Source organism: Microcaecilia unicolor, chromosome 1, assembly GCF_901765095.1.
Source record: "Microcaecilia unicolor chromosome 1, aMicUni1.1, whole genome shotgun sequence".
NCBI lineage: Eukaryota > Metazoa > Chordata > Amphibia > Gymnophiona > Siphonopidae > Microcaecilia > Microcaecilia unicolor.
Genome location: NC_044031.1, coordinates 145095208 through 145105147, shown reverse-complemented (window position 1 = coordinate 145105147; position 9940 = coordinate 145095208). Strand labels below are relative to the sequence as shown.

Sequence of the window (9940 nt, the reverse complement as noted above, 5' to 3'; positions counted from 1 at the left end):
AAGATATAGTGGAATTAGAAAAGATACAAAGAAGGGTAATGAAAATGATAAAGGGGATGGGATGACTTCCTTATGAGGAAAGGCTAAAGTGGCTAGGGCTCTTCAGCTTGGAGAAAAGACAGCTGAGGGGAGATATGATAGAGGTCTATAAAATAATAAGTGGAGTGGAATTTGTAGACGCAAATCGCTTGTTTACTCTTTCCAAAAATACTAGGACTAGGGAGCACCTAATGAAGCTACAAAGTAGTAAATTTAAAACAAATCAGGGAAAATATTTCTTCACTCAATGTGTAATTAAAGTCTGGAATTTGTTGTCAGAGAATGTAGTAAAAGCAGTTAGCTCAGCGGGGTTTAAAAAGGTTTGGATGGCTTCCTAAAAGAAAAGTCCATAAGCCATTATTAAGATGGACTTGGTGAAAATCCACTGCTTATTTCTAGGATAAAAGGCATAAAATGTATTGTACTGTTTTGGCATCTTGTGAGGTACTTGTAACCTGGATTGGCCACTGTTGGAAACAGGATGCTGGGCTTGATGGACCTTCGGTCTGTCCCAGTATGTTAGTGGGTCATATGGACCCATGCGGCAGCTGTCACAGCTGGCCACACCTCCACCTGATCATGTTGCACTCAGATCCCTCCCACTCCTCCATATGGCAGCAAATGCAGGATTTTTATTGCAATGGTTGCTTTTTTAACCCAGGAGACAGGAGTTTGGGTCTGCACTACTGACAAATCTTGCACCAGCTTCTTAACACTGTTTAGTAATAGGTTCGCTTTAGTTGCTAAATCCAATTGTCAGATGTCACCTCCTCCCCCATTAAAATGCACAGCACCTGCTTTCATAAGATATGATATATGAATGTGGTATAAACTAAACATACATGATTCTGATCTGTTCTAGGCCACAGGCCCATGCAAATTCTTTTCCCCCTCTGAAGATTTTTTTCTTTTGTTCTAGGTCTGTGAAGGAACTGGCCTCAGATTTGAAGTTAATAAAAGCACTTATTTCATGTTTACAATCCTGTCCAACTGTGTTATTGACAGGGCCACCCCAGAACCCTCGTCCGGGGTCTCATAAAGGGTTACCTGTGAATTTGTCTTGCCACAGACTTTGATTTTTATTTACATGACCAGCATAGGGGAGTTGGGGGTGTTTCTGCAATAGACAGCCCCATTCTCTTCAAGAGAGTTAGAGTAGAAGGGAAGGGATATTTTTGGGACATGGGCTCTGTTTTTCTTGTTAACCTTTTGCTAGCAGAGGCTGGAAGAGATGTTTTATTGTGGATTGGGAACAAGTTTTAAAGCCACCTGAAAGCTGTGTTGCCATGGTATCAGGTGTTAGCTCAGCTGTTAAAGAACTATATGAGACTGAGCTTGTGAGCTAATTAATTCAGCAGCCTTCAGCTGTGAGACAAGCCAAGGGCTGGTGGAAAAGGGAAAACCCTGCTCCATGTGAACAGATTTAAAAGACATGATAATAAAAGGAGGACAGTTTTGTCTGGGTTGCATTTCTTCAGCTCATGGTTAATATGCTTGCAAGAAAACCGCTTTGAAGAGTTTTGTTTTAGTGTTGAGGCTGCTGGAAGAGGGACTTGTAAGTTTCCAAAAGTTGCCCAGACATGATTTGCCACAACAGATAATTTATCTGTATACAGTATTGTCTCTCCAAGATTATGCCCCAAGAGCCCACTAGTTATAAGATGCGGAAACTAGTCTCAAATTGAACTTCCTTCAAGTGTATAGTGGTTATTGCTTCCTGATATATGTTTTAAAAGAAGCCCTTGTGAGGAATATGAGGGCGAGAGGGAGAATTAAGGCACATGGAGGAACGAGGAGGCTCGAGAGGGAGGGAGACTGGGTAGAGGAAGGAATGAGTCTTTCCCCCTGGGGGATTGGAGAAAAGGAAAAGACTACAATTCCCAGCAGCCCCTGAGTAGGTCCCATGGTAGAAACAGGGACTTCAACCCCAACAGCCCCCCAGAGGAGGTCAGGAGAAGGGCAAGAGAATGGAGTTGGAAAAACTTGTCCCAGAGAGCCAGGATGAGGGAAGGAGTTCTGAACCTGCCCAATCAAGCAAATGGAGAGCAGCTGAGCAATGGGTGTGGGGAGGAGCCTATGGACTGGCAAGGGGAAGAAAAGGGGGAGGAACTAGAGCAAGAGGAGCCGATGGAGATTGCTGCTCTGACTAAACTGGAAGGAAAGGAGGTGAAACAGGAGAGGGCTGCTGGGGAGGTGAGCCTGGTAGAAGGGAAAAGGTGGCTATCCCACGAGGGGAGCTGAGAGAACAGGTTTAGCATGGAAGGGTCATGCAGGTGGTGGCAGTGGCGTAGCAAGGGCGGGGCGGTGGGGGCGGTCCGCCCCCGGTGTCTGCGGGTGGGGGGTGCTCCATCGCGTCTCTCTCCTGCCACCACCTGCCTTTTTCTTTTTTTTTTAAATCCATGCAGCCACGCAGGCAGCGCTTCGCGTCTGCCCTGCGTGTGCTGTGAAAGAAGTAAATCACCAGCACTGGCGTCGGGCCTTCCCTCGATGTCCCGCCCTCGAGGAAATAGGAAGTTACCTCACAAGAGGGCGGGACATCGAGGGAAGGCCCGAAGCCAGCGCTGGCAATTTACTTCTTTCACAGCACACACAGGGCAGACGCGAAGTGCTGCCTGCGTGGCTGCACGGATTTAAAAAAAAAAAAAGAAAAAGGCAGGCGGTGGCAGGAGAAGAGGGCTATGTGGCTCTCAATGGAGGGGGGACGGGACTGGGTCAGGGGGGAGAGCTCAGAGGGGAGAAGGGGATTGGAGAGGGGTGGGGGAGTTCAGAGGAGGGGTGCTCAGAGGGGAGAATGGGGAGGGATGGGGGTGCTCAGAGGGGATTGGGGAGGGTGGGGGAGCTCAGAAGGGTACTCAGAGGTGAGAAGGGGATTGGGGAGGGGTGGGGGAGTTCAGAGGAGGGGTGCTCAGAATGGGAGAAGGTGATCGGAGAGGGTGGGGGTGCTCAGAGGGGAGAATGGGGATTGGGGAGGGGTGGGGGTGCTCAGAGGGGATTGGGGAGTTTGGGGGAGCTCAGAAGGGTACACAGAGGTGAGAAGGGGATTGGGGAGGGTGGGGGTGCTCAGAGGGGAGAATGGGGATTGGGGAGGGGTGGGGGTGCTCAGAGGGGATAAGGGGACTGGAGAGGGAAGTGTTCATGGGAGAAGGGGTCTGAAACTGGAACTGGGGGCTGAAAAGGGGCAGGGGCTGAAACTGTGGGGACTGGGGGCTTTAAAGGGGACAGGGAGAACTGGCTGGGGCTGAAGCTCGGGACTGGTGAGAGAAAAGGGCTGGGGTTGAAACTAGGGGCTGAAAAGGGGACAGGGAGAAGTGGCTGGGGCTGAAGCCCAGGACTGATGGGAGAAAAGGGCTGGGGACTGGTGGGATAGTGGGGCTGAAAAGGGTGGCAGGTGGGAGATGTGGGCTGGAACTGGAACTAGTTGCAGGTGGAAAGAGGGGGCTGAAAAGAGGGGGCAGAGAGAGGGGACAGACCCTGGATGGAAGGGGGGAGCGTGAGGGAGGGCAGACCCTGGATGGATGGGAGAGGGAGGGCAGACAGATCGAAGGGGCAGAGAGACAGGGCAGATGGTGGGTGGAAGGGGGAGAGAGAAAGAGGGCAGATGGTGGATGGAAGGGACATTAGAGAGGGCAGACACTGGATGGAAGGGACATTAGAGAGGGCAGACACTGGATTTCAGAGAAAGAGTGAAGACAGATGCTGGATGGAAGGAAGACAGTGAAAAGAAGATGAGGAAAGCAGAAACCAGAGACAACAAACTGTAAATAAAATATATATTTTTTATTTTTTTGCTTTATGGTATAGTATTGTATCTGTGTTTATGTGTTAATAAATGTTTATAAGTAGAACATGTAAATAAGGTCATCTTTTTACTGGACTAATTTTAATACATTTTGACTTAACTTTCAGAAAACAAAACCCTCTTCCTCAGGTCAGGATAGGATACTATAACAGCACTATACTGTATTGACCTGAGGAAGGAGGTTTTGGCCTCTGAAAGCTAAATGTATTAGTCCAATAAAATGGTATTTTATTTTCTATATTTGTTTTATTTCTATTTGTTAATTTGTAAAGTGGTGATCGGATTTGTTAGTTTTTTCAAATTTTATATTTTGCACAGTACTAGGGGACATTTTCTGTTTCTGTGGTGTTGCATTGTATGTAGAGTCTGGCATCGGGGGTTCAGTTTAATTTTTGTCTAAATAGAAAGTTTATGATTACTTATTCTATAGTGGATTAGGGTGTATCTGTGTTTGTGAAAAAGACATGGCTTTCGGTTGGCATTGACTGTGCAGGATCGACGATCTGTACTAATCTGTCTGTTTTCGTTTTACAATAGGTGAATTGATGTTCTAGTGCTCACTGTAGCGTTTAAGATGCTTGTGTGACTTGTAGAAATGACTGCTTATGGTATGGTAGAATTGCGCTATAGGTCCTGAGTGTTTTGTTTTCTCGGTATGCCTAGTACTGGATTTGGGGGGGGGGGGGGGGGGGTTAAAAAATGACCGGCCCCGGGTGTCAACTACCCTAGCTACGCCACTGGGTGGTGGTCAGGGTATAATGCTGGCCTGGTTGGGGAGGGACCCTTGCCACTCTCTGTAGGTTGATTTCTTTTGAAAGGGAGAAGGTGGCTATCCCACGAGGGGAGCTGAGAGAACAGGTTTACCACAGAAGGGTCATTCAGGTGGTGGTCAGGGTATAATGCTGGCCTGGTTGGGGAGGGACCCTTGCTGCTCTCCCTAGTTTTTTTTTTTTGTTTCATTTGAGCCCCGCGCTTTCCCACTCATGGCAGGCTCAATGCGGTTTACATGGGGCAATGGAGGGTTAAGTGACTTGCCCAGAGTCACAAGGAGCTGGCTGTGCCTGAAGTGGGAATTGAACCCAGTTCCTAAGTTCCCCAGGACCAAAGTCCACCACCCTAACCACTAGGCCACTCCTCCACTCCACATTCTTTTGAAAGGGAGAGATGAGGAGTGGTGGTTTTGGGCATAACTGCTATACATGAACTGCTGGGAGCTTGAACCCTTTCTGAATTGCTGTGTTTGGGGAATTGTTTTGCCTAACTGCTGACATGAACTGCTGAGGAGGGTTTGAACCCTTTCTGGAGCTACTGTGTTTGGAGAATTACTTGGCATACCTGCTATACATGAATTGCTGGGAGTTTGATCCCTTTTGAGCTACTTTGTTTGAAGAATTGCTTTGCATAACCGCTTTATATGAACTGCTGAGATTTTGTAACCTTTTGGGGTTTTTATTTTGTTTTGAGTACTATGCTGTTGAACTGCTATGCATCTTGAGAAATGCTGTGGTGGGAACTGCCTTTGGAGGAGCAGTTGACACAAAGGGATTACAATAAAGTATAATGATCTGACCTTGTGGATTGCTGTGTGCTCTTTAGCCATGGATTATAGCATACAGCTCAGCTAAAGGGCCGAGGGGCTCTAGAGTCTCCCAGTGGTGGAGTCCTTACACCCTTCAAACATACAGTCATACACAGTCATACTCCACAGCACTGACACTTGAATTTCAGCTCTCAACAACCCTTGTATTTCTTCATATTGTACTCTCAAACTGGTGGCTGCTGTTTTCATCCAAAAATTTCATCAGTTTCTCCAATAGTCCCTGCCATTATAATCTCTGAATAAGAGGTCAGACCATCCCTAAGCAGACTTCAGCATTCAGTCCCAAATGATCGTAAATTGAATACACAGCAGTCACCATTGTTATATTTTTGCCAGCGTTCCACAGTAGCACAACAGACTCAGCTTGTCATTAACCTCTCTCCAGCATATGCATTTGTTTCAGGGTCAAAGTTGCAGGTATTCCTGGAACAGTTCATAAAGCATAAGAAAAACATTTTATATTCAACCATGGAGCCCTTTCATTAAACTGCAGTAAAATATTTAGCTACCATGACTTAATGCAGGATTTTGCAGCGTCATAGCTTCAATAACATGGCACATATTAGGAGCATTCCCACTCTTTTCTATTGCAGGTTTTGTGTTAAAATTCAGATTAATGTGTGGTACCTGCTCCTGGTTAAAGTGGAAGCACTTACTGCTGGATTCCATATATTGCACCTACATTCTGCACTGAAACCTAAGCGTATTCCATAACAACATGCATAACTTAATTGGCTTAACAAGCCAATCAGCGTTTTAAACAAGCAATAATGGGCACTAATTGGCAAAAATTAGAATTTACGCACATAACTTGTACATAAGTACAAAAGTATTGCCATACTGGGAAAGACCAAAGGTCCATCAAGCCCAGCATCCTGTTTCCAACAGTGGCCAATCCAGATCACAAATACCTGGCAAGATCCCAAAAAGTACAAAACATTTTATACTGCTTATCCCAGAAATAGTGGATTTTCCCCAGGTCCATTTAATAACAGTCTATGGACCTTTCCTTTAGGAAACCATCCAAACCTTTTTTAAACTCCGCTAAGCTAACCGCCTTTACCATATTCTCTGGCAACGAATTCCAGAGTTTAATTACACATTGAGTTAAGAATTCCACTATATCCGTAATAAATTGTGCCTGAACCCTAAAGCGTGCAATTCAAAAGGGGCATGGCCATGGGTGGGGAAATGGGCATTTCCTGGGCGTTCCCAATTTTATATGCATTGTTATAGAATATGGCCCAGTCCGTGTAAATCTACGTGCAAGGATTTATGTCACATTTTCATTGGAATAAATGGAGGTGGGTAGTTTTAGGTGCTGGAACATCAACTAAGTGTATTCTATATACTGTGCCTAAATCTTATAGAATATGCTTAGATGGAAATATTTTCCGCACAGATTTATTAAGCACCATGTATAGAATTTGGCCCTTAGCACCTCTGTTTAGGTAAGCATCCTATATTAACTCCTCGTTATGCAGTTAGCACACAGTAAGCACAACTTATTAACTGCCAAATGATGTCCATGTTCACTCTCCATCCATGCCATACCTCCTGACACAAAAAACACGCCACCCCACAGTCTATAAAGATCACCCAAATATGGGTGCAGATCCCAGATCCACATGCAAACTAATTAGTTAATGAGCTGTTAACAATCAATTACTGTTGTTAATTGACACTAATTGGCACTTATGCACAGATGTGCCTATGTCCTATTCTACAACACTGCACACCTAAATAATCTTATGCACAACTCAAAAGTTGTGTGGCCAGGAGAGGATCATGGGCAGGTCAGGGGAGTTTTCAAAATGTAGGTGCAGTGTTACAGAATAGGGTCATTTATGTGCCCAATTGCCATTGGTTGTAGACCAGCACGTAAATCTGGTTTCATCAGGCATAAGTCCTCGCACCCAAAGTTTGGTGTGGGAATCTGTGCTAAGCACTATTCTATAACAGTTGTTTAGTGCTAAGGGACTCATATAGAACTAGCACTTGATGCAAATCATCCCGGCGCCTAACTTTGGGAGCCATGTATAGAATTTATCCCTCAATGTATAGTTTGTATTGTGCTGTGACAATACTACAAAACCCCTTAAGGCAGTTTTGTGCTAGTGGTCACTACATGATAAAATGTGCATTAACCCCCAGATTCTATATAGCATGACCAAAATTGAATGTGGAAATCTGGTTGTATTTTGGATTTGCGCATATAATTTAATTACTTAGCAAACCAATCAACACTGATAATTGCCACTTTACAAGCAATTATTGATATTAAATGGCATTAATTGGAATTTACAATCACAACTTCTAGGGTGTGTTCTGTAAACTGGTGCACGTAAATTCTAATGTGCTCTGCCAAAAATGGGGCATGGCCATAGGCATGGAATGGGTGGATGGTGGGAGTTCCGAAAATCTACACACATAGTTATAGAATACACCTGCTCTGTGCCTAACTTAGGCGCTGGTATTGGTGTAAATAAAACTTGGTGCAAATGGACACTCCTAGAGTTAGGCACAGGCATGGCTGCTAGGTGTATTCTATAAAATAGCTAGGTGTATTCTATAAACTCTGACAAAATCTATGCGCTTTACAGAATATGCCTAGGTGGAAATATTTTGAGAGATGATTTTTCAGGCACCATATATCCATGGAATCTAGTCCTAAGTGCTTAGCATGGTTTAGTAAAAGGACCCCTTAAGCATTTACTGCTCAGTAATCTCCATACCCTCCTTTTCTCTAGGTTTATCTGTTCTGGATTCTATTCCCATCTCTTCTACTTCATTCAGAATAGCTCTCCCTCTAGCTGCTTCACTTCCAGCTTTCCAAGTCCAACTGTGTTCCAGCCGCTTGGACTACTCCTTTAAGGCAGCTGGTGGTTGTAGGACTCTACCTACTCTACTGTTAGAGACCCATCAATTATCTGGTAAAGTCTGCCTTCTCCTGCTGCCATTAAATTTCCTAGCTGTGCTTGCTCTGAGGGTAAGCATTCGAAATGTGTTGTGCCACCTGTTACTTTCCTTTTCTTTTCTTTCCTTTCTCTCACTGTATCTATAAGCATATTTTCAGCCGGACTATGGCATGAGCTAAATACAAACCAGGAGTAAATGCTAGGTGTCATTTACACATGCAAATAAGCATATATGATGAAATTATAGATAAAATTAAAGCAAATTGTATATATTGCTATTCAGAAATATTTTGTAACACCTAAAAAAGTAGCGCTTTTATGAGTTGAACATCCATATATTCCTTTTTTTTACACCATGTCTAAAATTCATACTGCCTGGAAATGGATCCATTTTGGAGCCTTTATCTACTTTTACAGAAGGAGTTTTGTAGACATTTGTGAGTTCAGCAAGATCTTATATATGTATATACAGCTACTTTATTAAAGTTGGCTACTGTCATCACATTATCAGAAGATACATTTTTTGGTTTCATTGGAATGGTATCATATATAAACATGCCACACTTGGCAGCTTTGAGGATCTTAAAGTTTTTGAGAGTACTCTAGTACTGTATCATTCATTTTGTCACTGGCAAAAATTGTGTTTACCAATAAATATCTTTATTTTAGCTATCAATTTTACTACCACTTACTATGGACACAGCATTGGTACCACCAGTAGTTAAGCTATGTGAAACAGGAAGGACCACTCTACAAGGTTGAATGCTTTTTTTGAGTCAGAATAGGAGCAGAGTGTTGATTACACTGCTAACCTCCGGATTCTATATAGTGCATTTAGATTTAGGTGCTGAAATTGGCATGGATTCTATATTGCAGTGTGCAACTTAATTGGCTTAACAAGCTAATGAGCACTGATATCAGCACTTAATTATGAGCACTAATTGGCAATGATTAGAACTTAGGTGCAGAACTCGCTAAGCGTATATATGCGCTGAACTTCTAATGTGCGGAGGCAAAAAAGGGCATGCTTATGGGCAGGGAAATGGAAGTTTCATGGGTGTTCCAAAATTTAGGCACCTAGTTGTAGAATATGGCCCAATGTGCCTAAATCTTCGCACTGAGATTTACAACAGGTTTTCATTGGTGTCAATGGATACGCGCAGATATCGGCACTGAAGTATCAAGTAAGCATATTCTATAATCGGTGCCTAAATTTAGGTGCCAATTATAGAATACACTTAGTTGGCACTGATTTCAGCACCAACCTTTTTTGGTGCTATATATAGAACCTCCTCCTAAATGACTAGTATTTGTTTCCTAAATAAAAACAAAACACAGAAGACACCAGTCCTCTGCTGTACCACGTAGGAGAAGAAAAGGTGGAGATGGCCAAAAGGGGAGAAGGATGTCACAGAAGCCACATTATTGGAACCAGTTTATTGATGTGACCAGATATGGCTATGTTTCGGCATGTGCCTGCAACAGGGGCTCTTAATGAACTGTGCATGGAACTGTATGATCTGTGTACTCTATCAGTGCATTGATGAATGTTCCCAAAGATGTATTGTCCCAAAAATAGCTATT

General features: G+C 43.8%; 1 long non-coding RNA gene across 1 annotated transcript; it reads right to left on the bottom strand.

Moving 5' to 3' along the window:
- Positions 1 to 3902: 3902 nt before the first annotated feature.
- LOC115460756 lies at positions 3903 to 9576 on the bottom strand. Its single transcript, XR_003940552.1, has 3 exons — positions 9488 to 9576; positions 7171 to 7177; positions 3903 to 3913 (listed from the first exon to the last, which is right to left on the bottom strand). It is a non-coding gene; the product is annotated as an uncharacterized LOC115460756 (long non-coding RNA).
- Positions 9577 to 9940: the final 364 nt, after the last annotated feature.